This window comes from Giraffa tippelskirchi, chromosome 2, assembly GCF_054371585.1.
Source record: "Giraffa tippelskirchi isolate mGirTip1 chromosome 2, T2T-mGirTip1v1.2.pri, whole genome shotgun sequence".
In the NCBI taxonomy this organism is placed as follows: Eukaryota; Metazoa; Chordata; class Mammalia; order Artiodactyla; family Giraffidae; genus Giraffa; species Giraffa tippelskirchi.
In genome coordinates this window covers 96368136-96395481 of record NC_137276.1, presented here as the reverse complement: position 1 = coordinate 96395481, position 27346 = coordinate 96368136, and positions in this window count along the sequence as shown.

Genomic DNA, 27346 nt, shown 5'->3' with positions numbered 1-27346 from the left:
GATTTTGAAAATCTTGAAAATTGGAAAGAAGGAATACAACTAACAAAAGAAAATTGCAAAGAAGGGACTTGAGTTGTTCATTAAGGGGGAAATTATAACTCCCATTTTCTGATGTATAAAGGCTATCCTGGGTGTAAGGCACAAGCCTTGTTACAGGTGATTTTTAGAGTAAACCTGGTGTTTGTTGTGTTTGCCCTCAGCAACCCTATCCACAGCTTTAAAAACCACCATGAAATTAAAAGACGCTTACTCCTTGGAAGGAAAGTTATGACCAACCTAGACAGCATATTAAAAAGCAGAGACATTACTTTGCCAGCATAGGTCCATCTAGTCAAGGCTATGGTTTTTCCAGTAGTCATGTATGGATGTGAGAGTTGGGCTATAAAGAAAGCTGAGCGCCAAAGAATCGATGCTTTTGAACTGTGGTGTTGGAGAAGACTCTTGAGAGTCCCTTGGACTGCAAGGAGATCCAGCCAGTCTATCCTAAAGGAGATCAGTCCTGGGTGTTCATTGGAAGGGTGTTCATTGATGTTGAAGCTGCAACTCCAATACTTCGGCTACCTGATGCGAAGAGCTGGCTCATTTGAAAAGACCCTGATGCTGGGAAAGATTGAGGGCAGGAGGAGAAGGGGACGACAGAGGATGAGAAGGTTGGATGGTATCACCGACTCAATGGACATGGGTTTGGGTGGACTCCGGGAGTTGGTGATGGACAGGGAGGCCTGGCGTGCTGTGGTTCATGGGGTCGCAAAGAGTCGGACACGACTGAGCGACTGAACTGAACTGCTAATGGTTTTCCTGGTTATCTATTGTTGTGTAACAAATTAATCCCAACTCAATAGATTGGCAACTATTTTATAATTTTCTGAGTCAGGAATTCGGGTAGGACTCAGATGGATCACTCTCCTGCACATGATGTCAACATGGATCACTAAATGGTAGTTGTTCTGACCTAAAGTGTTCAAGATATTATTGTATTCTCATGCCAGGTGCCTTAGCAGGTATGGCTTGAAGGCTGGGCTCAGCTGGGTGCCTCTGCTCTCTATATGATACCAGGGCCTCTCCGCCTGTTTCCTCCAGCATGGCAGTCAGCCTTCTTATGTGACAAGTCAGGGCTCTAAGAAGAAGTGTTCTCAGAGATAGGAAGTAGAAGCTGCCAGTCTCTTAGGCCTGGCCTGTAACACATATATATTTACAGTGTATAATATGATGCTTTGATATATGTATACACCATGAAATTATTTCCACAATCAAGCTAACTAATATATCCATTACCTCACAGAGTTATCCTTTTTTTTTCTTTTGTAATAATAATACTTAAGAACTACTCTCAGCAAATTTCAAGTATATAAAAGAGTATTACTAACTATAGTCACCATGCTGTATACACATTAGATCTCCAGAACTTATCATCCCTCATAACTGAAACTTAATACCTTCTGGCCAACATCTCTTCATTTCTCCCACTCCCCATTCTACTCTTTGTTTCAATGACTTTGACTTTTTTAGATTAAATGAGATCATACAGTATTTTTCTTTGCCTGCTTATTTCACTCAGTATAATGTCATCCAGGTTCATTCATGTTGTTACAAATGATAAGCTTTCCTTCTTTTTTAGGGCTGAATAATAATCCACTGTATACATATGCCACATTTTCTTTATCCATTGATTAACACTTAAATTGATTTCATATCTTGGCTATTGTGAATAGTACTGTAATGAACATGAGAATGCAGGTATCTCCTCAAGATACTGATTTTATTTTCTTTGGATGTATACCCAGAAATAAGACTGCTGGATCATATGGTATTTGTATTTTCAATTTTTTGAAGAATTTCCTTATTGTTTTCCATAGTGACTATACTGTCTATTTGTGTTTTATATTTCAGTCATAATACTTTTCATTTTTATAAATTAAATTTAGGTCATTTTCTGATCTGCTTGGGCATTCTTGGAAGGGGAACACATGTAAACCCACAGCTGATTCATGTCAATGTATGGCAAAAACCACTACAATATTGTAAAGTAATTAGCCCCCAACTAAAATAAATAAATTTATTAAAAAAAAAATTTAGGTCATTTTCTGATCTGCTTGGGCATTATTTATAAGTTCTCATTTCATACTCATATTTTCAGGGTTGTCTTTTATCTCTTTCATTATGATACATATGGCTATTTTATTTTCTGTCTCTAATAGTTTCAATACCTGAAGTCTTTGGAAGTCTGTTTCTAGTGTCTTGAGTTTCTCCTTGTTCTCATTCATGTTGCTTTGTTTCCCCGTGTGTTTAGTTATTTCTCTGCAAGTTGCTTTGAAGGTGAATAAAAGAATAATAGTACATTATTATTTTTACTTATTATTTAGATTAAATATTTTTTTAGAATTGTGTCTACCCATTCTACTTATGATTTCTACATGTCAGTCAGTTCAGTCACTCAGACGTGTCCGAATCTTCGCAGCCCCATGGACTGCAGCGCCCCAGGCTTCCCTGTCCATCACCAACTCCCAGAGATTGCTCAAACTCATGTCTATTGAGTCGGTGATGCCATCCAACCATCTTATCCTTTGTCGTCCCCTTCTTCTATATGTATATCATATTAATATCTGAAGCTAGTCTATAGTTTTATTTTATGGAGCCACTCATAAGTACGATATATAGTTAATCTTCCTGATTTTCCACCTTCACATATTTTAGCCTTGTTTTTCTCACTTTTTCTGTTGGGTTTTTTCCTCACCAAAGGGGTTTATTTTTGCTTTTTTCCTCAAGCATGTAGGGTCATTATCCACCCAGGGTCAGCATAGAATCAATCCTCAACTTGAGATATTTTGTTCTGCCTAGGAGTTTTAATTTGGGCAAAATTTTTCTTTATAAGTTATCAGGAAGAGTTTTTCCCTCTTACTTTCTTGCTATTAATAGTTCACTGGTGTCTTTAAAATGCATATTTTATTTATCACCAATAATTGTTTTTAATGAAAGAGTGGGTCAAGAAACCTAGTCCACCATATTGCCAAGAAAACAAGGAGCCCCCTCTCATACACTGATGGAAGGTTGCAAGTTAGTGCAAGAACATCAAGAAGGAAAATTGGGGGAAGGGGAGGGATGGACTGGGAATTTCAGGTTAGTTGATGCAAACTTTTATACTTAGAATGGATAAACAAGGTCCTACTGTATAGCATAGGGAACTATATCCAATCTCCTGAGATAAACCATAATGGAAAATGGAAAAGAATATTTTAAAAGGGTGTATATATATATATATATATGCATATACATATATATATATGTAAAACTGAATCACTTTGCTATCAACAGAGATTGGCACAACATTGTAAACTAAATATATGTCAATAAAATTTTAAAAAGCTACAACAACAAAAAAGAAGAAAAATTTGCTAAAAATCTCTTAAAATCAGAAATGCACCTACTGTTTATTATCAACTCCACATTTATAAATGTTTAACAGACATACCCATCCAAGTGCACAAATATGCATTTCAAAGATACTTAGGTGTAGCTTGAATTAGCAAAAAGCTGTGAAAAAATGATTACTAAAAATGACTGATTAAATGAATACTTTCAGCCATTAGTCTATGAGGCAGCTGTTTTTAAATGAGGTCATTCAATACAGCCTGCTATGTTTTGCTTACCAAGATACATTGTTAGGTGAAAGCAGAAAGCTGCAAAATAGTGTGATTAGGAAGTTACAGACTGTCTAAAACTGACTGATTGTCTAAGTAACTGACTGAGTGGAAGGAAGACTTACTTTTCAATGTTAACCTCTTCTATCTTTAGCAATTTAAACCATGTTTATATATTGTGTCTTTTAAAAAAAGACATTTATGAAAAGAATATATAAAATATTTCTCTATTCCTACCACACTATTTTTTTCTTAAATCAAGAATGGACATTAAATTTCTTAAAATTGCTTTTTTAGCATCTATACTTACATATGCAGCAGGGGCTCAGTCGTTTCAGTCATGTCCAACTCTGAGACCCCAAGAACTGTAGCCTGCCAGGCTCCTCTGTCCATGGGATTCTCCAGGCAAGAACACTGGAGTGGGTTGCAATGCCCTCCTCCAGGGTATCTTCCTGACCTAGGGATTGAACCCATGTCTCTTATGTCTCCTGCTTTGGTAGGCAGGTCCTTTACTACTAGCACCACCTTTAATTCATCATTTCCCCTTTAATTAATCATTTAAGACTAAATTAATTAAGACCCTGGATTATATTATTAAATTTTCCAGTATTGAACTATACTAGTATTTTCTGAATAAAGTTATTTGGTAACATTGAATTGTTTTAACAGGCTGCTAGAATTTCATCGTCCTTCTTTACTTACAATTTTTATATTAATATTCAAAATGAAATTAATCTATAATTTAATGTTGAGAGTATATTCTTATATTTTAGAATTTGGGTTGTCCTTCAAAGAAGAGGTTGAGAATGTTTCTAATTTTCCCTGCAGTACAAAAATTGAACCAATATGGAAGTAATCTGGATTCTGAAGCTTTTATTCTAATCCAGCTAATAATAAACCTCCCTCTAATAATTTCTTCTATTAGCTGTGTCTTTCAGAGTGTTTGGGGTATTGGGGTTTAAATTTTGGCAATTAACATTTTCAAAAAAACACATTTGTATTAGCCAATATAATATTATATATTTTATGTATTATTTGTTTATTAATTTATGAAATGAACAAACTTTGAGTTTATAGCTCAATAAATGTATCTGTGTATACATTCATGTAACAACATCCAGATCAAGATAAAGAATGTTTCCATCACTCCAAAACTCAGTTTCCTTTCCAGTCAATAGCCACCCACCACATGGGGTATAATCAAATTTTCAAATTTCTATCATCACAGATAATTTATCAGGATTCACTATTATTGTGAGTGGTAGGGAAACGCAAACATTCAGATAGGCTTCCCTTTGTGATTCTATACCTGAAGTAGGCTAGAAATTCACAGCGCACCCCTCTATCAAAAGCACTGGTTGTGAGATTTCCCTGTATAAAAAGAAAAAAGCCCAAACTTCCCCTGGGTGCCATCAGACCCAAAGGAAACCTGAGGTTTCATAGTAGCCACCTGTCTCAACTTTGATGAAGTTCCCAAGGTCCTTTCCTGTGTCCCCTTCTCAAAGATTCCTCTAGCTGCTGCTTGGCATGTAAAAATGACTGGATCTTATGAAAGAACTAGCAGCCTGTGGAAAGAATAAAAAGCAGATACATGGAGTAAAAAGGTCTTCAGGAATTCCCCTGCATTGTCTGATTTTGAGTGCTTTGTTTTGCCATTATTGCAGAACATTTAAATGTAGACCTATGCCTTCTTTCTTTGGACCTATTGACAATGTTGAAAGGGCTATAGGAAAAATACTTCATTTGCTTATCAAGACTTGTGCCAAGTAAGCAAGAGATTTAAGGCTACTGGCAACCAACCCGAGGTGTGTGTGTGTGTGTGTGTGTGTGTGTGTGTGTGTGTGTGTGTGTGTGTGTGTATGTTGGGAAATGCAGGGAGAGAGAGTAGTGCTGACAGTTTTCTCAGCGATATTCCCTTCAGACAATATCCTAGTCCCTCTTGCTCCAAACTCTGTTTTTCTGAAACTCACTTGGGGAAATCCATGAACTGTTTCTTTTTTGCTGGTACAGATTTACAGGCTTTGTAAGCATGGATTGACTTTTCTATTAGCTTTGTCCAATCTGTTTTTTAATTTTCAGAAATTCTTCAAAGTTTCTGGTCTATATATGGTACTCTGCACCATTTCCTCAGCTCACAGAAACTTTGTTTATTTGTTTGAATTGGTTTTTATTCCCTTTGTTATTGCATTTCAATATCCTTATAGAATTTTGATAGGGAAGAGAAGAAAGGTACCTATTGATTCAGTTTACCAACTGGAACCTGTAAGTTTGACATAAATATATTTAAAATAAATAATCTAATAGGAGCAATTAGTTTGATATGTTCAAACCTTTCCAGAAAACTCTTGGCTCTTGGTTCTTTTGAACTTAGGGAAGAGAATCAAATTAGATCTCATTTGATCAAAGCAATTAACTAATTCTTAGAAGAAGAAATAAGAAATTCATCATTATTTATCATTAAATTTATCATTATTGCTCATACTTTTGGAATCTTTAAGAACTCTCCAAAGGAAGAAGGCTTGATTCAAACCTTCATTTTCATCTCTTAAAACTCACCGAAGTAAGCAGTCTCTTACTTTGTATCAAGTTTCAAGTTGTCCTTGATTTTCACACCATAAAAGATTAAAGATAATGCCACTAATTATAATATTTAAAAAGAGCCCTTCCTGAGAATGATCTGCCACTGGTATTGTGCTATATAAAGACTTTGAGAAATAGCTCTGATAATTTATACTCATTAAGAGGAGAATGCAGGAGATTAAAGGTAGCAAGGGTGAATATCCTCTTATTTTTGCAAAACTTGTGCAACCTTTTATTCACCTACTAAAGGTGTTATTATGTAATAATAAAAACAGAGGTGTGCTGCATATATGAACTCAGAGAGGGAATAAAGACAGAAGGAGCTATTTTCTGTCAAGAGAACTATAGTGTCATAGATTAAAGGTGGAAAGGCAGCCATCATTTAAAACAGCTCACATCTCCAAAGGATATTTATTCACAAATTGATTAGAGTTGGAAATGAAAATGATTCAGTTGGTGGGACATTACAGCAGCCTTTTAAAGTGTGATGGAAAAGATGAAAAGGAGGCTCACTTACCCTTTCCTTAGTATGCAGACAGAGATCAAAAAGACCAATGTCCCATTGATAGCCCTAATGAGTCTGCACTTCTATTTAGCTTTTCAGTTATTTCCAGTGACTTGGGAGGCATGTCTGTCTGACAAACCTGACTATCTTGTTGCTGGAGGCAGCACTGAGTTTCACAAATCTTTTTTAGGTTGATTTGATTGAGTTTTCAAAAATATGTAAATATGTAATGGAAATTAAGGATATCCATCCAGCAGAAACCTTTATTTTATCCACTTGCTTTGTCTCCACTGTTACTCATCCCCCAATCTTGACTGTCATCTTCTGCATCTCATCTTCTCTCTCGCTCCTGTCAAATCTGCCAGCAAAACCTGTTGGCTCTATTCTGACTCTGACCACTTCTCTCTCCTTCGACTTTTTCCACTAGAGTACAACTAATTCATTTTCACTGATGTTAGACTTGGAATCTCAATCAGAAACTCAGAGCTCAGAACCAACTGCTGTCCAAGTCGAAGGGATAAAACTAGCTAACATGCTGGTAATTTGAGAGTCAATGAGATTTTTTTAGCTTTTGAATATAATTAAGAGGAGTAACACATTTAGAAAACAGTAAACCCCAAAATAAAAAAACATCAAAACTTCTTTTAAAATAGAAACACCATTTCTCCAAAATCAAATTAGTTACATTTTATGTTTCAATGAGAAAGTGGAAGACTCAGTGAATCTTACTTGATTTATTTCAAGTGCCAACTTCCCAGCCAAAGTACCATGGGGATAATTCCATTGTACATGAAAATAGTTCCTGAAAAATCACTCTTTCAGTCACTCAGTACAGTTCAGTGGCTCAGTCGTGTCCGACCATTTGTGACCCCACAGACTGCAACACGCCAGGCTTCTCTGTCCATCACCAACTCCTGCTCAACTCATGTCCATCGAGTTGGTGATGCCACGCAACAATCTCATTCTTTGTCATCCCCTTCTCCTCCTGCCTTCTATCTTTCCCAGCATCAGGATGTCTTCCAATGAGTCAGTTCTTTGCATCAGGTGGCCAAAGTATTGGAGTTTCAGCTTCAGCATCAGTCCTTTCAATGAATATTCGGGATTGATTTCCTTTAAGATTGACTGGTTTGATCTCCTTGCAGTCCAAGGGACTCTACAGAGTCTTCTCCAACATCACAGTTCAAAAGCATCACTTCTTCAGTGCTCAGCTTTCTTTATGGTCCAACTCTCACATCCATACATGACTACTGGAAAAACCATAGCTTTGATTAGATGGACCTTTGTCCCCAAGGTAATGTCTCTGCTTTTTAATATGCTGTCTAGGTTGGTCATAGCTTTTCTTCCAAGGAGTAAGCGTCTTTTAATTTCATGACTGCAGTCACCATCTGCAGTGATTTTGGAACCCAAAAAAATAAAGTCTGTCGCTGTTTCCATTGTTTCCCCATCTATTTGCCATGAAGTGATGGGACCTGATGCCATGATCTTAGTTTTTTGAATGTTGAGTTTTAAGCCAGCTTTTTCACTCTACTCTTTAACATTCATCAAGAGGTTCTTTAGTTCCTCTTAGCTTTCTTCCATAAGGGTGGGGTCATCTGCATATCTGAGGTTATTGATATTTCTCCTGGCAATCTTGACTCCAGCTTGTGCTTCATCCAGCCTGGCATTTTGCATGGTGTACTCTGCATGTAAGTTGAATAAACAAGGTGACAACATACAGCCTTGACGAACTCCTTTCCTAACTTAGAATCAGTCCATTGTTCCATGTCCAGTCCTAACTGTTGCTTCTTGAGCTACATACAGATTTCTCAGGAGGCAGGTCAGGTGGTCTGGTATTCCCATCTCTTTAAGAATTTTCCACAATTTGTTGTGAGCCACACAGTCAAAGGCTTTGGCACAGTCAATAAAGAAGTAAATGTTTTTCTGGAACTCTCCTGCTTTTTCCATGATCCATCAGATGTTGTCAATTTGATCTCTAGTTCCTTGGCCTTTCCTAAATCCAGCTTGAACATCTGGAAGTTCTTGGTTCACATACTGTTGAAGCCTTGCTTGGAGAATTTTGAGCATTACTTTACTAGCGTGTGAGGTGAGTGTAATGGTGCGGTAGTTTGAACATTCCTTGGCATTGCCTTTCTTTAGGATTGGAATGAAAACTGACCTTTTCCACTTCTGTGGCCACTGCTGAGTTTTCCAAATTTGCTGGAATATTGAGTGCAGCACTCTCACAGCATCATCTTTTATTTTTTAATATAAATTTATTTATTTCAATTGGAGGCTAATTACTTTACAATATTGTATTGGTTTTGCCATACATTGACATGAATCCACCACAGGTGTACATGTGTTCCCCATCCTGAACCCTCTCCCACCTCCCTTCGCATCCCATCCCTCTGGGTCATCCCAGTGCACCAGCACCGAGCATCCTGTATCATGCATCCAACCTGGACTGGCGATTCACTTCACATATGATAATATACATGTTTCAATGCCATTCTCCCAAACTATCCCACCCTCGCCCTCTCCCACAGAGTCCAAAAGACTGTTCCATACATTTGTATCTCTTTTGATGTCTCGCATACAGGGTTATCCTTACCATCTTTCTAAACTCCATACATATGCATTAGTATACTGTATTGGTGTTTTTCGTTCTGGTTTACTTCACTCTGTATAATAGGCTCCAGTTTCATCCACCTCATTAGAACTGATTCAAATGTATTCCTTTTAATGGCGAAGTAATATTCCATTGTGTATATGTACCACAGCTTCCTTATCCATTCGTCTGCTGATGGACATCTAGGTTGCTTCCATGTCCCAGCTATTATAAACAGTGATGTGATGAACATTGGGGTACACGTGTCTCTTTTAATTCTGGTTCCCTCAGTGTGTATGCCCAGCAGTGGGATTGATGGGTCATATGGCAGTTCTATTTCCACTTTTTTGAGGAATCTCCACACTGTTCTCCATAGTGGCTATACTAGTTTGCATTCCCAACAACAATGTAAGAGGGTTTCTTTTTCTCCACACCCTCTCCAGCATTTATTGTTTGTAGACTTTTGGATAGCAGCCATTCTGACTGGTATGAGATGGTACCTCATTGTGGTTTTGATTTGCATTTCTCTGATAATGAGTGATGTTGAGCATCTTTTCATGTGTTTGTTAGCCATCTGTATGTCTTCTTTGGAGAAATGTCTGTTTAGTTCTTTGGCCTATTTTTTGATTGGGTCGTTTATTTTTCTGAAATTGAGCTGCAGGAGATTCTTGTATATTTTTGAGATTAATTCTTTGTCAGTTGCTTCGTTTCCTATTATTTTCTTCCATTCTGAAGGCTGTCTTTTCATCTTGCTTATAGTTTCCTTCATTGTGCAAAAGCTTTTAATTTTAATTAGGTCCCATTTGTTTATTTTTGCTTTTATTTCCAATATTCTGGGAGGTGGGTCATAGAGGATTCTGCTGTGATTTATGTCGGAGAGTATTTTGCCTATGTTTTCCTCTAGGAGTTTTATAGTTTCTGGTCTTACATTTAGATCTTTAATCCATTTTGAGTTTATTTTTTTGTATAGTGTTAGAAAGTGTTCTAGTTTCATTCTTTTTTTTTAACTTTACAATATTATATTTTCTAGTTTCATTCTTTACAGGTGGTTGACCAGTTTTCCCAGCACCACTTGTTAAAGAGATTGTCTTTCTCCATTGTATATTCTTGCCTCCTTTGTCAAAGATAAGGTGTCCATAGGTGCGTGGATTTATCTCTGGGCTTTCTATTTTGTTCCATTGATCTATATTTCTGTCTTTGTGCCAGTACCATACTGTCTTGATGGCTTTGGCTTTGTAGTAGAGCCTGAAGTCAAGCAGGGTGATTCCTCCAGTTCCATTCTTCTTTCTCAAGATTGTTTGTCTATTCAGGGTTTTTTGTATTTCCATACAAATTGTGAAATTATTTGTTCTAGTTCTGTGAAAAATACCATTGGAAGCTTGATAGGGATTGCATTGAATCTATAGATTGCCTTGGGTAGTATACGCATTTTCAATATATTGATTTCTTCCGATCCATGAATACAGTATATTTCTCCATCTATTTGTGTCCTCTTTGATTTCTTTCACCAGTGTTTTATAGTTTTCTATATATAGGTCTTTTGTTTCTTTAGGTAGATATATTCCTAAGTATTTTATTCTTTTCGTTGGAATGGTGAATGGAATTGTTTCCTTATTTTTCTTTCTGTTTTCTCATTGTTAGTGTATAGGAATGCAAGGGATTTCTGAGTGTTGATTTTATATCCTACAACTTTACTATATTCGTTGATTAGCTCTAGTAATTTTCTGGTGGAGTCTTCAGAGTTTTCTATGTAGAAGATCATGTCATCTGCAAACAGTGAGTGTTTTACTTCTTCTTTTCCAATCTGGATTCCTTTTATTTCTTTTTCTGCTCTGATTGCTGTGGCCCAAACTTCCAAAACTATGTTGAATGGTAGTGGTGAGAGTGGGCAGTAATTTTCTGGTGGAGTTTTTAGAGTTTTCTATGTAGAAGATCATGTTCTCTGCAAACAGTGAGAGTTTTACTTCTTCTTTTCCAATCTGGATTCCTTTTATTTCTTTTTCTGCTCTGATTGTTGTGGTCAAAAATTCCAAAACTATGTTGAATGGTAGTGGGGAGAGTGGGCACCCTTTTCTTGTTCCTGATTTTAGGGGAAATGATTTCCATTTTTCACCTTTGAGGATAATGTTTGCAGCGGGTTTGTCATATATACCTTTTATTATGTTGAGGTATGTTCCTTCTATTCCTGCTTCCTGGAGGGTTTTTACCATAAATGGATGTTGAATTTTGTCAAAGTCTCTCTCTGCATCTATTGAGATAATCATATGGTTTTTATTTTTCAATTTGTTAATGTGGTGTATTACATTGATTGATTTGTGGATATTGAAGAATCCTTGCATCCCTGGGATAAGCCCACTTGGTCATGATGTATGATCTTTTCAATATGTTGTTGGATTCTGTTTGCTAGAATTTTGTTAAGGATTTTTGCTACTATCATGGCATCCGGTCCCATCACTTCATGGGAAATAGATGGGGAAACAGTGTCAGACTTTATTTTTGGGGGCTTCAAAATCACTGCTGATGGTGATTGCAGCCATGAAACTAAAAGACGCTTACTCCTTGGAAGGAAAGTTATGACCAACCTAGATAGCATATTTAAAAGCAGAGACATTACTTTGCCAACAAAGGTCCGTCTAGTCAAGCCTATGGTTTTTCCAGTGGTCATGTATGGCTGTGAGAGTTGGATGGTGAAGAAAGCTGAGTGCCGGAGAATTGATGCTTTTGAACTGTGGTGCTGGAGAAGACTCTTGAGAGTCCCTTGGACTGCAAGAAGATCCAACCAGTCCATCCTAAAGGAGATCAGTCCTGGGTGTTGATTGGAAGGGCTGATGTTTAAGCTGAAGCTCCAGTACTTTGGCCACCTCATGCGAAGTGTTGACTCATTGGAAAAGACCCTAATGCTGGGAAGGATTGGGGTCAGGAGGAGAAGAGGATGACAGAGGATGAGATGTCTGGATAGCATCACCAACTCGATGGACATGGGTTTGTGTAGACTCCGGGAGTTGGTGATGGACAGGGAGGCCTGACATGCTGCAATTCATGGGGTTGCAAAGAGTCGGACATGACTGTGCGACTGAACTGAACTGGGGTGTTTCATGCTGGGTTTATCCTTTTGGGGACTCTCTGGGTTTCCTGGACTTGGGTGATTATTTCCTTCCCCATGTTAGGGAAGTTTTCAACTATTATCTCCTCAAGTATTTTCTCATGATCTTTCTTCTTGTCTTCTTCTTCTGGGACTCCTATGATCCGAATGTTGGAGTGTTTAACATTGTCTCAGAGGTCTCTTAGGTTGTCTTTATTTCTTTAATTATTTTTTCTTTTTTCCTCTCTGTTTCATTTATTTCTACCATTCTATCCTCTACCTCACTTATCCTATCTTCTGCCTCTGTTATTCTACTGTTGGTTCCCTCCAGAGTGTTTTTGATCTCATTTATTGCATTATTTATTATATATTGACTCTTTTTTATTTCTTCTAAGTCCCTGTTAAACATTTCTTGCATCTTCTTGATCCTTGTCTCCAGGCTATTTATCTGTAACTCCAATTTGTTTTCAAGATTTTGGATCGTTTTCACTATCATTATTCAGAATTCTTTATCAGGTAGATTCCCTATATCTTCCTCTTTTGTTCGGTTTGGTGGGCATTTATCCTGTTCCTTTACCTGCTGGGTATTTCTCTGCCTTTTCATCTTGTTTATATAGCTATATTTGGGGTGGCCTTTCCTATTCTGGCAGTTTGTGGTTCCTCTTTATTGTAGAGATTCCTCGCTGTGGGTGGGGTTGGACAGGTGGCTTGTCAAGGTTTCCTGGTTAGGGAAGCTTGTGTTGGTGTTCTGGTAGGTGGAGCTAGATATCTTCTCTCTTGAGTGCAATGAAGTGTCCAGTAATGAGTTTTGAGATGTCATTGGGTTTGGTGTCACTTTGGGCAGCCTGTATGTTGAAGCTAAGGGCTATGTTCCTGTGTTGCTGGAGAATTTGCGTTGTATGTCTTTCTCTGGAACTTGTTGGCCCTTGAGTGGTGCTTGGTATCAGTGTAGGTATGGAGGCATTTGATGAGCTCCTATTGATTAATGTTCTCTGGAGTCAGGAGTTCTTTGGAGTTTTCAGGATTTGGACTTAAGACTCCTGCCTCTGGTTTCCAGTCTTATTCTTACAGTAGCCTCAAGACTTCTCCAACTATACAGCACTGATAATAAAACATTACGTTAATGATGAAAAGTTTCTCCACAGTGAGGGACACCCAGAGAGGTACACATAGTTACATGGAGAAGAGAAGAGGGAGGAGGGAGATAGAGATGGCCATGAGGAGAAGAGGGGGGATCAAAAGAGGAGAGAGCAAGCTAGCCAGTAATCGCTTGCCTACGTGCTCTCCACAGTCTGGATCCCTCAGAGATGTTCATAGAGTTACACAGAGAAGAGAAGAGGGAGGAAGGAGACAGAGGTGGCCAGGAGGATAAAAGGGGGAATCAAAAGGAGAGAGACTGATCTAGCCAATAATCAGTTCCCTAAGTGTTCTCCACACCCTGGACCAAACAGAGAGATTCACAGAGTTGGGTAGAGAAGAGAAGGGGGAGGGAGGAGACGGAGAAGACCTGGTGGAGAAAAAGGAGAGTCCAAAGAATAGCAAGGAGAGATAAGAAAGCCTTCCTCAGCGATCAGTGCAAAGAAATAGAGGAAAACAACAGAATGGGAAAGACTAGAGATCTCTGCAAGAAAATTAGAGATACCAAGGGAACATTTCATACAAAGATAGGCTCGATAAAGGACAGAAATGGTATGGACCTAACAGAAGCAGAAGATATTAAGAAGAGGGGGCAAGAATACACAGAAGAACTGTACAAAAAAGATATTCACGACCCAGATAATCACGATGGTGTGATCACTCACCTAGAGCCAGACACCCTGGAATGTGAAGTCAAGTGGGCCTTAGAAAGCATCACTGTGAACAAAGCTAGTGGAGGTGATGCAATTCCAGTTGAGCTATTTCAAATCCTGAAAGGTGATGCTGTGAAAGTGCTGCACTCGATATGCCAGCAAATTTGGAAAACTCAGCAGTTGCCACAGGACTGGAAAAGGTCAGTCTTCGTTCCAATCCCAAAGAAAGGCAATGCCAAAGAATGCTCCAACTACCACACAATTGCACTCATCTCACATGCTAGTAAAGTAATTCTCAAAATTCTCCAAGCCAGGCTTCAGCAATACATGAACCGTGAACTTCCAGATGTTCAAGCTGGTTTTAGAAAAGGCAGAGGAACCAGAGATCAAATTGCCAATATCCGCTGGATCATCGAAAAAGCAAGAGAGTTCCAGAAAAAACATCTATTTCTGCTTTATTGACTATGCCAAAGCCTTTGACTATGTGGATCACAATAAACTGTGGAAAATTCTGAAAGAGATGGGAATACCAGACCATCTGACCTGTCTCTTGAGAAACCTGTATGCAGGTCAGGAAGCAACAGTTAGAACTGGACATGGAACAACAGACTGGTTCCAACTAGGAAAAGGAGTATGTCAAAGCTATATATTGCCACCGTGCTTATTTAACTTATATGCGGAGTACATCATGCGAAACGCTGGGCCGGAGGAAGCACAAGCTGGAATCAAGATTGGCGGGAGAAATATCAATAACCTGAGATATGCAGATGACACCACCCTTATGGCAGAAAGTGAAGAAGAACTAAAGAGCCTCTTGATGAAAGTGAAAGAGGAGAGTGAAAAAGTTGGGTTAAAGCTCAACGTTCAGAAAACTAAGATCATGGCATCTGGTCCCATCGCTTCATGGGAAATAGATGGGGAAACAGTGGAAACAGTGTCAGCCTTTATTTTTTTTGCTCCAAAATCACTGCAGATGGTGATTGCAGCCATGAAATTAAACGAGGCTTACTCCTTGGAAGGAAGGTTATGGCCAACCTAGATAGCATATTTAAAAGCAGAGACATTACTTTGCCAACAAAAGTCTGTCTAGTCAAGGCTATGGTTTTTCTAGTGGTCATGTATGGATGTGAGAGTTGGATGGTGAAGAAAGCTGAGCACTGCAGAATTGATGCTTTTGAACTGTGGTGTTGGAGAAGACTCTTGAGAGTCCCTTGGACTGCATGGAGATCCAACCAGTCCATCCTAAAGGAGATCAATCCTGGGTGTTCATTGGAAGGACTGATGTTGAAGCTGAAACTCCAATACTTTGGCCACCTCACGCGAAGAGTTGACTCATTGGAAAAGACCCTAATGCTGGGTAGGATTGGGGGCAGGAGGAGAAGGGGACGACAGATGATGAGATGGTTGGATGGCATCACCAATTCGATGGGCATGGGTTTGGGTAGACTCCGGGAGTTGGTGATGGACAGAGAGGCCTGGCATGCGGCAATTCATGGGGTCGCAAAGAGTCGGACATGACTGAGCGACCGAACTGAACTGAAAGGGTGACAGAGCAATCCAGCCAGTTATCTCGCTCCCAAGTAAAAATGTGTACTGAAGATTGGGTTCTGAAAGGTACAAAATTGGTAACAAATACCAAAAAGCAAAGATCAAAAATCTAGAGTAAAGGTTAGATTCTCAAAAATACAATATTAAAGAAAAAAACAAAGTCACAAGAATTATAAAATATATATATATATGAAGTTTGCTTTAAAAATAGGGTGGTTTTTTTTGCAAAGTAATAGTAGGTTGTAAAAATGAAAATTAAAAGAGTAATAGAGGACTTAAAAATAATTTCTTTTAATATTAAAAAATGGTAATAGTAAAAATATATCTAGGACTTTCTATGGAGCTATTGTGGACAGTGTAGGTTCAGTTCATTTTCAGATAGTTCCTTGATCCAGCTTATACTTCTCAAGATCTATAGGCCCCTTCCTATGCAGTCACTGCTAACTGCAGGATTTTAATCTATTTTGCCCGTCACTTCCAAAGAGGTTCCCTCTGTTTATTTTAGCTTCTTCTGTTTGCTGGCCTCTTCAGTGTCTAATTTCCGCCCTGACACAAGGGGGCGGTGGTGGTCACGTTTTTAGGCTTACTTGTTCTGTCGTGCTGTGGGGAGGGAGGAACACTGCAAACAAATATCACTGGCATGTGTGGGGAGTACTCACAGTGTCTCGGCCACACTGGGTTTGCCCTTGTTCACGGCATGTATGCTTTCCCAGTCTACACTGTTCAGTCTCTAGGTTGCTCTGCCAGGAACTGTCTGAGGCAGGTCCTGGGTTGCATGCACTTTCCAGGTCTAAGCTGTTCAGGTTCAGGTTCTTGGGTACTCCACAAAGGCACAGATTCGGTTGGGCCTGCGTTTTGTGCCCTTCCTAGGTCCGAGCAGCTCAGGTGACCAGGTGCTTGGCGAACACAGTTGTCCCCGGTTGGGGGCTGTGATTTATCGCCTCCCCCATCCCTGCCGCTCAGTTTTCTGGGTGTACTACTGGCGCACCTTCTCAGGTGTGCCATGTGTCTCTTCTGGGGAGCTGATCTCTGGCTGCAACCCTCCCGACGGATGTCGACCGTCCAGAATCCCAAGAAGTCTTGGTTAGCAATGAAGCCTGCTTGCAGTTTGGTAGATGATGTCTCTCTGGGGCCACGATTGCCCCCTTCCAGTTCTGGCTGCCCTTGCCTGCCTGTCTCCGGCAGGGAATGGGCCAGTCCGCAGCTGGCTAGCTCTGCTTAGTCCTTTGTGCTGTGAGTGGGCCTGGTGGTGTCTTAGGTTAGGGCTTTTCGCAGGATAGCTATCCCACAGTCTGGGTTGCTATCTCTAGTTAGTTCCCTCAGATTTCCGTCGGGGCATTCATGCCCGGTCCTTACCCTAAGCAATGCAGCCTGCACCTCCCTGTCCAGTCCCCACTTGCTAGTGGAGGATGTGAGCGTCTGCGCTGCTTCTCCACTGGGAGTTGCTATTAGGCACGTAATCTGTGGGGTTTAATTATTTATTTATTTTTCCTCCTGGTTATGTTGCTCTCTGAGGTTCCAAGGCTCGCCACAGACTCACCGGTGAGAGTGTTTCCTGGTGTTTGGAAACTTCTCTCTTTTTTAAGACTCCCTTCCCGGGACTGATCTCCATCCCTACCTCTTTGTCTCTCTTTTTATCTTTTATATTTTGTCCTCCCTCCTTTCGAGGACAATGGGCTGCCTTTCTGGGTGCCTGATGTCCTCTGCCAGCATTCAGTTGTTTTGTGGAATTTGCTCAGCGTTCAAATGTTCTTTCAATGAATTTGTGGGGGAGAAAGTGGTCTCTCTGTCCTATTCTTCCTTCATCTTAGGACTGCCCCCCATCTTCTAGGATTTGAAATAGGTCAACTGGAATTCCATCACCTCCGCTAGCTTTGTTCGTAGTGATGCTTCCTAAGGCCCACTTGACTTTGCATTTCAGGACATCTGGCTCTAGGTGAGGATCACACCTTCGTGGTTATCTGGGTCATGAAGATTTTTTTTGGATAGTTCTTCTGTGTTTTCTTGCCACCTCTTCTTAATATCTTCTGCTTCTGTTAGGTTCATATCATTTCAGTCCTCTGTTGTGCCCATCTTTGCATGAAATGTTCCCTTGGTATCTCTAATTTTCTTGAAGGGATCTCTAGTCTTTTCCATTCTATTGTTTTCTTCTATTTCTTTGCATTATCACCTTTGAATCATTAAAATCATCCTTCATGAGAAATAATTTTTGGTTAATTCTTACGGAAATTCCCACATTCATGTCTGCATCTTCTATGAGCTTCATGATTTCCAACACACACCATCATTTTATGTACCATTAAGAGAGAATAAAATGTCTAAGATGAGGTATAAAGCTGAGATATAAATGGCCCATGCCCTCAAGGCAGGTCTAAACAAGAAATATACTTACCTTCTTTAATCTTGGCACTGGGTTAAGAAAATTTTTTTTCTGGAAATTTGAACCATAAACTTGTATTCAAGCAAGTTTGTAGTCTAAATTCTCAGTGTATTTGCAAAATCTTTAAGCAGAGAGTTTAAAGTGATTACTGGCTGACCGTGCCTCCAGGTGATGAGCAGATTCTCTCTGGAAAAACTCTACTTCCTTTTAGACCAAAATACCATTCTGATTTCAGAGATGTTAAAGTAGGAAAGATGTATGTCTTAGACCAAATGAAATCCTTAATTATCTTGTGAATTTTTGGCCCAGCAAGTCTTCTGAATTTGGTCCCACTATAATTTTTGTAACTGTGCAAATTTAGTTGTGTAGTACCTCAAAAGCTGATAAGTAAGAGGCATAGAGGCACACAAACAAAGAAAAATGTATATTAATGAGCAAAGAGCAAATTAAGCAAATATTTCATCAGTTCTTCAATCTCTCAAGTTCTCTATGATCTTTTCATCTTTTTTTTTTCTCATCCATCTGACTTCTCCAGTTTACACCTTGGTGCACAGAAGGGGAATTTAGAATCATAGTTTTATAATTAATCCCACAGTGTGGAGGGAAAAGTGAATGGAAATGAAGCTGACTGCAAGAGGAGCTCTCCAAGAAATGAGTTGTGCCTATAGGAGGGGCAGAAATATAACTTGATTGGAAATACCAGCTAACCCTAAGATAGATGGCAGAATTCTAGGCAAAGTTGTTTAGGAAGAATCATTCGGTCAGTGCTGGCTTTATATGAGCAAAATGGAAGATATTCAGTGTCATATCCCTCTTATCCTTATAATGTTAAGAGAAAACCAAAATAACTTTAAGCTTTCCCCAAGAATGGAATATTATTCTTACCAAAATTTATATGTTCTACCCACTATGAAATTATGGCATCTAAAAAACAATACCTCTTCAAAATCTGGAGCTCAAATATCATCTCCTACAGGAAGCCATCAATTGTCTACTACACACTATCCTGACCACACCTCTATTTCTTATCTCATCAGAACTTACTTTAATTTTTATCAAATTATTTCTTGATTGGTAAGATCATGGCATCCAGTCCTATCACTTCATGGCAAATAGATGGGGAAACAATGGAAACAGTGACAGACTTTATTTTCTTGGGCTCCAAAATCACTGCAGCCATGAAATTCAAAGTTAGTTGTATACAGTGTTGCATATAAATATATGCAGTATATGTATGCTAACACATAGCTTGGAAGAAAAGCGATGACAAATCTAGACAGTATATTAAAAAACAGAGACATTACTTTGCCAGCAAAGGTCCGTATAATGAAAATTATGGTTTTTCCAGTGATCGAGTATGGGTGTGAGAGTTGGGCCATAATGAAGGCTGAGTGCTGAAGAACTGATGTTTCTGAACTGTGGTGTTGGAGAAGACTCTTGAGATTACAAGATCAAACCCGTCAATCCTAAAGGAAATCAGTCCTGAGTATTCATTGGAAGGACTGATGCTGAAACTGAAGCTCCAACACTTTTGTCACCTGATGAGAAGAACTGACTCTTTGGAAAATACCTTGATGCTGGGAAAGATAAAAGGCAGGAGGAGAAGGGGACGACAGAGGATGAGATGGTTGGATGGCATCACCAACTCCCTGGACATGAGTTTGAGCAAGTTCTGGGAGTTGGAGATGGACAGGAAAGCCTGGCATTCTGCAGTCCATGGGGGTCGCAAAGAGTCGAACATGACTGAGCGACTAAACTGATTGACTGATGAAATGTGTCTCAACTGGCTTCAAGAAGTGAGAGGGAGGGAAGGATTAGAAGTTAGGGTTTAGCAGATGCAAACTGTTGTTTACAGAATGGCCCTACAAATTATCAGTTGAATTCTAGATTTGTGTTCAGTTCACTGGTGTTTCCTGCATTATTACGAATGAATGAATGAAGAGCCATGCTTAAAACAATGATGAAACTTTATGATCAAGGATTATGATTGATCCAATTAACCAATCACAAGAAAGAAAGCAAAAATTGAAGTACATACATTTTAAAAAGGAAACGTTTCTGTAGCAAACAGAAGCAGGAAAATGGGAAAAATGAAGGTTTTTCAATATATAAAATTGGCTGTACCAGTGATGAAAGTTCTGAGATGTCAAACTTAAAGACTGAGACAACTTAGGGATTAACAACCCCAGCAAGCCTTTGCCACACTTAGGCTACAGGATCAAAAGAAGTATACTGCCAGAACCCAGGAACCGGGGCCACTGCACTGAAACTGAAGCCATGGGGTTTGGGAAGTGGGAGCTGGACCCATAAAGGAAACACTGCTGCCACCAGAGAAATCACCTGGTAAGGAGAGAGGAGGGGAAAATACTGATTGAGGCTTTTCCCTTCCTCCTGCAGTTTATCCTCCTGCTAGTACCCAGCTGAACACCAATGACAAACACAACCTGCTGTCCTCCAGCACTGTCAGAGGTAAGACAAAGCAGAGGACAGGGGGAGAAATGCACAGGAGATTAAATTAAACATGCCCAAGGCTGACTACTGCCTTTAACAGTCCTTCCCCTGCCCCAACCCAACCCCACTCATTTTCCATAGATAATCACTTTTTATCATTTGTTTCATATCTTTCCAAACCTCTGTCTAATCTCTATGGAAATAGAGAATTTTGCATACATTTTAACACACAAATGAAATTGTGCTATCTATGTTGTATATATGCTTTATGTGTAAGCATACATATACTGCATATATTTGTATACAACACTAAGCATAAACTAGCCAATCTGATCACATGCACTACAGCCTTGTCTATCTCAATGAAACTAAACCATGCCATGTGGGGCCACCCAAGACAGATGGGTCATGGTGGAGAGGTCTGACAGAATGTGGTCCACTGGAAAAGGGCATGGCAAACCACTTCAGTATTCTTGCCTTGAGAACCCCATGAACAGTATGAAACGGCAAAAAGATAGGACGCTGAAAGATGAACTCCCCAGGTCGGTAGGTGCCCAATATGCTACTGGAGATCAGTGGAGAAATAACTCCAGAAAGAATGCTGGGATGGAGCCAAAGCAAAAACAATACCCAGCTGTAGATGTGACTGGTGATAGAAGCAAAGTCTGATGCTGTAAAGAGCAATATTGCATAGGAACCTGGAATGTTAGGTCTATGACTCAAGGCAAATTGGAAGTGGTCAAACAGGAGATGGCAAGAGTGAACGTCAACATTCTAGCAATCAGCGAAATAAAATGGACTGGAATGGGTGAATTTAACTCAGATGACCATTATATCTACTACTGTGGGCAGGAATCCCTTAGAAGAAATGGAGTAGCCATCATGGTCAACGAAAGAGTCCAAAATGCAGTACTTGGATGCAATCTCAAAACGACAGAATGATCTCTGCTCGTTTCCAAGGCAAACCATTCAATACCACAGTAATCCAAGTCTATGCCCTGACCAGTAACACTGAAGAAGCTGAACTTGAACGGTTCTATGAAGGCCTACAAGACCTTTTAGAACTAACACCCCAAAAAGATGTCCTTTTCATTATAGGGGACTGGAATGCAAAAGTACGAAGTCAGGAAACACCTGGTGTAACAGGCAAATTTGGCCTTGGAGTACAGAATCAAGCAGGGCAAAGGCTAATAGAGTTTTGCCATGAGAAAGCACTGGTCATAGCAAATACCCTCTTCCAACAACACAAGAGAAGACTCTACACATGGAGATCACCAGATGGTCAACCCCGAAATCAGATTGATTATATTCTTTGCAGCCAAAGATGGAGAAGCTCTATACAGTCAGCAAAAACAAGACCGGGAGCGGACTGTGGCTCAGATCATGAACTCCTTATTGCCAAATTCAGACTTAAATTGAAGAAAGTAGGGAAAACCACTAGACCATTCAGGTATGACCTAGATCAAATCCCTTATGATTATACAGTGGAAGTGACAAATAGATTTAAGGGACTAGATCCGATAGACAGAGTGCCTGATGAACTATGGACAGAGGTTTGTGACATTGTACAGGAGACAGGGATCAAGACCATCCCATGGAAAAGAAATGCAAAAAAGCAAAATGGCTGTCTGAGGAGGCCTTACAAGTAGCTGGGAAAAGAAGAGAAGCGAAAAGCAAAGGAGAAAAGGAAAGATATTCCCATCTGAATGCAGAGTTCCAAAGAATAGCAAGGAGAGATAAGAAAGCCTTACTCAGCGATCAGTGCAAAGAAATAGAGGAAAACAACAGAATGGGAAAGACTAGAGATCTCTTCAAGAAAATTAGAGCTACCAAGGGAACATTTCATGTAAAGATAGGCTCGATAAAGGACAGAAATGGTATGGACCTAACAGAAGCAGAAGATATTAAGAAGAGGTGACAAGAATACACAGAAGAACTGTACAAAAAAGATCTTCACGACCCAGATAACCACGATGGTGTGATCACTCACCTAGAGCCAGACACCCTGGAATGTGAAGTCAAGTGGGCCTTAGAAAGCATCACTATGAACAAAGCTAGTGGAGGTGATGGAATTCCAGTTGAGCTATTTCAAATCCTAAAAGATGATGCTGTGAAAGTGCTGCACTCGATATGCCAGCAAATTTGGAAAACTCAGCAGTTGCCACAGGACTAGAAGAGGTCAGTTTTCGTTCCAATCCCAAAGAAAGGCAATGCCAAAGAATGCTCAAACTACCACACAATTGCACTCATCTCACATGCTAGTAAAGTAATTCTCAAAATTCTCCAAGCCAGGCTTCAGCAATACGTGAACCGTGAACTTCCAGATGTTCAAGCTAGTTTTAGAAAAGGCAGAGGAACCAGAGATCAAATTGCCAATATCCGCTGGATCATCGAAAAAGCAAGAGAGTTCCAGAAAAAACATCTATTTCTGCTTTATTGACTATGCCAAAGCCTTTGACTATGTGGATCACAATAAACTGTGGAAAATTCTGAAAGAGATGGGAATACCAGACCATCTGACCTGTCTCTTGAGAAACCTGTATGCAGGTCAGGAAGCAACAGTTAGAACTGGACATGGAACAACAGACTGGTTCCAACTAGGTAAAGGAGTATGTCAAAGCTGTATATTGTCACCGTGCTTATTTAACTTATATGCGGAGTACATCATGAGAAACGCTGGGCCGGAGGAAGCACAAGCTGGAATCAAGATTGGCGGGAGAAATATCAATAACCTGAGATATGCAGATGACACCACCCTTATGGCAGAAAGTGAAGAAGAACTAAAGAGCTTCTTGATGAAAGTGAAAGAGGAGAGTGAAAAAGTTGGCTTAAAGTTCAACATTCAGAAAACTAAGATCATGGCATCTGGTCCCATCACTTCATGGCAAATAGATGGGGAAACAGTGTCAACCTTTATTTTTTTTTTGCTCCAAAATCATTGCAGATGGTGATTGCAGCCATGAAATTAAAAGAGGCTTACTCCTTGGAAGGAAGGTTATGGCCAACCTAGATAGCATATTTAAAAGCAGAGACATTACTTTGCCAACAAAGGTCCGTCTAGTCAAGGCTATGGTTTTTCCAGTGGTCATGTATGGCTGTGAGAGTTGGATGGTGAAGAAAGCTGAGCATCACAGAATTGGTGCTTTTGAACTGTGGTGTTGGAGAAGACTCTTGAGAGTCCCTTGGACTGCAAGAAGATCCAACCAGTCCATCCTAAAGGAGATCAATCCTGAGTGTTCTTTGGAAGGACTGATGTTGAAGCTGAAACTCCAATACTTTGGCCACCTCACGCGAAGAGTTGACTCATTGGAAAAGACCCTAATGCTGGGTAGGATTGGGGGCAGGAGGAGAAGGGGACAACAGAGGATGAAATGGTTGGATGGCATCACTGACTCGATGGACATGGGTTTGTGTAAACTCCGGGAGTTGGTGATGGGCAGGGATGCCTGGTGTGTTGCGATTCATGGGGTCGCAAAGAGTCGGACACAACTGAGCGACTGAACTGAACTGAACTGGACTGAAGCATAAATATGTACATATGTGTTATATAATTTTGTTTGGGAACAAAAAAATTACAGAATGCAGTCATCCTATGTTTTCTGGACGTTTTTGCTTTGAGCAACAATATGTTTCAAAGGTCATTCCACATGGTTATATATACATTTGCCCCATTTTTTAAAAATGATTGCAGATTATTCCATTGTAAGGATGTGCCATAACTTAGCTAATCGGTCTCCAACAGATGGATATTTAGAGGGTATCCAAATGTTTGCTATTGTTAGCAATGTGGCAATGGGCATACTTTTAACTTCACATATACATGCACACATATCTATAAGATAAGATCACAGTAACAGAGAGTAGCTTGTACAAAATATGAGATATGGTTTATAAGGTCAGTAACAGAGAGTTTGAATTATATGTGTACTATTAAATTATGTATTCAGTTGAATATCATCTGTCTCCACCCTTAAGAATGAGGGGCAACCTTTTTTTGTTCACTGTGTTATCCCAGTGGGTATATTGCAAAATCTATCCATCTGTCTATCTATCTATATATCAATTTATCTATCTCTATCATCTTCTCTTTTATTTTTTTGCATGAGTGCAATCATTAAAACCATTTTCATAGCAGTTTTGTTTATGATTTAAATGTGGCAATGGTGTAGCTCTGAAATCTTCCCCTAGAGACCAAAAGGAGCGATAAGGAAAACGGGGAAGAAAAAACTCATTCTCAGAAAAACTAAGGGACAGAAGAAATCTGACAATTCCAATTGCATGTGGTATGGTGCTCAGTTGTGTCCAACTCTTTATGACCCCATGAACTGTAGCCCTCCTCTGTCCATGGAATTTTACAGGTAAGGATGCTAGAGTGGGTTTCTATTTCCTACTCCAGGGGATCTTCCCCTCTCAGGAATCGAACCCATGTCTCTTGTGTCTCTTGCATTGGCAGATGGGTTCTTTACCATTAGCGCCACATGGGAAGCCCTCAATTGCATGTGAGTGGTATCAGAGGAAGAGCTGAACCATGAGCCTCTCTGTTGGAAGTCGCAGAGGAGCCACAAAGAAGAGAAGAAGTATGGAGGGGGCAGAAGAGCTCATGGATCTTGGAAATTTCCAGAAAATATTCCCTTCTAGAAGGAGAGGGTCTCACTACAATAAATTTAAATGGATCAAAGACTTGAATCTAAAAAATGAGACCATACAAGCTCTAGCTAATGACTATAATCATTTATAAATATCATATAATCATTTATAAATTCCTTTATAAATCTGGAGTGGGGAAGATCTCTTCTAACTATGACTCAAAATCCAGAAGCCATTTAAAAAGTTTAGTCACTTATTACATAAAATAAAACAGCTTTTCATAAGCAAAAAGATCCCTGACACTCTAGAAGAAATACTTACAATTCTTACTTCAAAGAGCTAATTTCCCAAATACACAAAGAAGTTCTAGAAAAATTAAAAGAGAAAACAGTCCCAAAGCAAAGTAAGCCCAGAAGTTGGACCAATGATGTCTCACTGGAAAAGAGATATTAAACATATGAAAACTATCTCACTCAAATTAAAGGAACGCAAAGAAAGGCAACATCAAGCTACCTTCTCACTAATCAGACTGGCACAGAGAAAAAGGAAAAAAAAAAAGGGATTACTTCATTAAGGCTGTGGGAAAATAGGCTCTCTCATTCTTTTTTTGTGGGTGCTGTGATATACACCATGCGCCATTTTAGTTCCTCAACCAGGGATTGAACCTGTGCCTCCTGTATTGGGAGCAGAGTCTTAACCACTAAACCACCAAGGAAGTCCTTCTCATTCTTTATTGGAGGTTGTTCCAGTAGAACAATTTCTGAGGGGGCAGGGAAAGTAGAACTCCTTACGGTTCCTGTTTTTTGAAGTGGAAGTGTTAGTCGCTTAGTCGTGTCTGACCCTTTGTGACCCCTGTAGCCTCCAGGCTCCTCTGTCCAAGGGATTTTACCAACAAGAATAATGGAATAGGTTGCCCTTTCCTTCTCCAGGGAATCTTCCCAATATAGGGATCAAACCCTGTTTTCATGTGTGAAAACACTATTTATTCTTTGGTATTATTTACAGTTTGGGGCTATTTTGATAAACACTATGAACTTCCATGTACCAGTCTCCTGCCACAATGCCATTAGCTGAGTCATATGTGAAAAATATGCATTTTGATCCAACTACATAGAAAAATACAACATGGCCTGATTTTTTCAATACTTGTAATCAAATCTTCAGCAAGGTTTTCCATGTCTTCAATATCATCTGCTACCAAGGAAAGGAATGTTTTAGTTTGTCACCATATTATACTAACTACTTTTTACCAAGCAGGAAGAATGAAGTGTTTTCCCAATATTCAGCTTTTTGTATTCACTCCTAAGGAAGAAATTTCAGGTGCTTCTCATTTTTTATTATTATTTAATTTAAAATGATTAAGACGCAAATAAAATATTCCAAACCTTAAACATTGTTGAAAACCACTTTAGAAAAACCACCATTTTGGGGAAAGATTGTAGGTAGTTGTTATCACATTCTCCTACACATGAAAGGTCCCCAGTTTGAAACAAGGCAGAAACAGTCAGATCTTCCCATTTTCCCCAGCTAGAACACTGAGCACACATATTCACTCCTAAGGAAGAAGTTTCAGATGCTTCTCATCACTTTTTATTATTATCTTTCATTTAAGATGGTTAAGGAGCAAAACAAATATTGCAAACTTTAAACACTGTTGAAAACCACTTTAGAAAAGCCACTACTTTTGGAAAACATTATAGAGGATTGTCCTCCTGCTCTAAATTTATGCTTTTACATTTTACTGATTTTTAGTTGTGGTTAATATCTCAAGGTAAATGTATAACATGAGTAGAGGCTTTTGATAATGATTGTGAATGCAATTCATATTTCTGATAGTCTTTAGAATTTGGAATTTGTCTTTGCTTCTCTTCCTTTCATACTTGATTAGATTTTCATTATTTTTACCTCATATGGTAACTGATGAAGCACTCATTCGAGGGAACAGAAGAAGGGTTGGCTCTGCCATTTTCTTGTTCCCTTATACTTCCATTGTTAGCAACTTCTTCAACCAATATTTCTTATTTAATTAAAATCATATGCTCTCATCTTAATATTACTTATCTGGGTACTCTTACATCGCAGTGTGGCAATAGCCCAAAACTGAGGTCATGAGTGAGAGGTCATCCTGTAATTTCCACTTTCTCCCCTCAAGCCAAGGAAACTCGCTATAAGGAATCAGGGCATCCCTAAGGCAGATA